Source organism: Mus caroli, chromosome 7, assembly GCF_900094665.2.
Source record: "Mus caroli chromosome 7, CAROLI_EIJ_v1.1, whole genome shotgun sequence".
Taxonomy (NCBI): domain Eukaryota; kingdom Metazoa; phylum Chordata; class Mammalia; order Rodentia; family Muridae; genus Mus; species Mus caroli.
Window position 1 is genome coordinate 54,336,512 of NC_034576.1, and position 1,579 is coordinate 54,338,090.

Genomic DNA, 1,579 nt, shown 5'->3' on the forward strand with positions numbered 1-1,579 from the left:
CATATCTTAAGACACAAAGTCACTCTGCATGATTTGAGATTCCATATATTATCTGTGTGGTAAGTACTATATTTGAATTCCACACCAGGGATGCATTATAAATTCTTTCCTCTGTGACAGCTATGAGCCTTCACAAACTCAACACTTAAAATATTTAACGAGCATAGCAAAGCAGGCGCATGATCAGAGAGCTGGAATGAAATGCTTCTTAAGGCATTATTAAGCATGCCCTGATGTCAGAATACAGCATGGGTCTGTAAGCAGGAAGAGTTGCAGAAGAGGAATTAAGTAGAATAATTTCATTACAAAAGTTCATCGCTTTGGGAAAACACTGAGATTCATTTCTTTTGAAACCAGTCATATTTTTATTGGCACAGTCTAAATGAATGAAAGAATACATGAAAATACACAAATACCAAAAGCATATATTGTGGTTGATGGATGAGAAAGTTTTATCAGGATGCTCCCTTCAGAACCCAAAGGGTGGGCATGTTTTTGACAATATGGAAACTAAATTATGGTACAGCTGTGGGATAAACTATCAGGCCCCAGTTAATAATCAACGGCCCTCAAAGACTCTCTCCTTCAGCCTGGATGATGCTTACCCCACGTTGTTTTGAAGCCTTTTTATACAATGTGCAATCCAAGCATTGCTTGCATTACTATCAACTAACAGAGTTTTGGAAATGGTTGATAAGTCTTTTCTCTAACTTATGCTAAAAAGGAATCTACAACCCAACAAGATCCTGTGTAATACCTTGCATCCTATTAGAGTTTACAAACACTATATCTTGGATGCACATGGTTGCCACACATCCCTGTCATACACATAGGACACTCAGAACTTGAATGAGACAGAAGCCCAGGCTAGAATCCTCCCCTCAGTCATCATTGTGCTATAATAACACAATGACAAAATGGAGATAATGCATGCAAGGCCATTTGATGCTTCCCTGCTTAGAGGAGAATCTACCCAGCACCAGACAAAAATTCATTTACTGATACAAAGAACTGGGTAACAACTGTGAAAGGGGATGTGACAAAGGATACCAGTGCTCCCAGCCCAGACCTAAAGCACTGACTTGAACTGTCTCTCTATCCATCCTTAGGAAGATCTGAAGTTCAACAAGGAAGTCATGACAAGTTCAAGACACAAGCTGCAGCTATCTAGACAGACATTGCCTGTTCTACACCATCATTTCTTATACAAGATCTCTGTGATTAAGAGTGAGGTTTGAGCTGATGAATAACATAAGTAGTCTTGTGAAATATAAAAGCCAGCCCTCAGAATCTTCAGAATCCTAATACCCAGATTTTCAGAAAGGCTTTCATATCTCAATTGATCCTTTTTATGGACTTTCTTTTGAATGTTTAATAACTACCGCATCACGACTAAATACTGTCAAATAGAGAAAATATGAGATATGGATTTCTTGTCCTTCTATTTATGTTAGATTCCCAATTATTTGACCATTCATTTAAGCACCAACTGTGATAGTGGTATACTGTGGATTTAAGACTGAACTGGCTCTTCCGGTCAGAAAAGCACCAGGGCAGCTGGGGCACAGGGTCTGCTGAC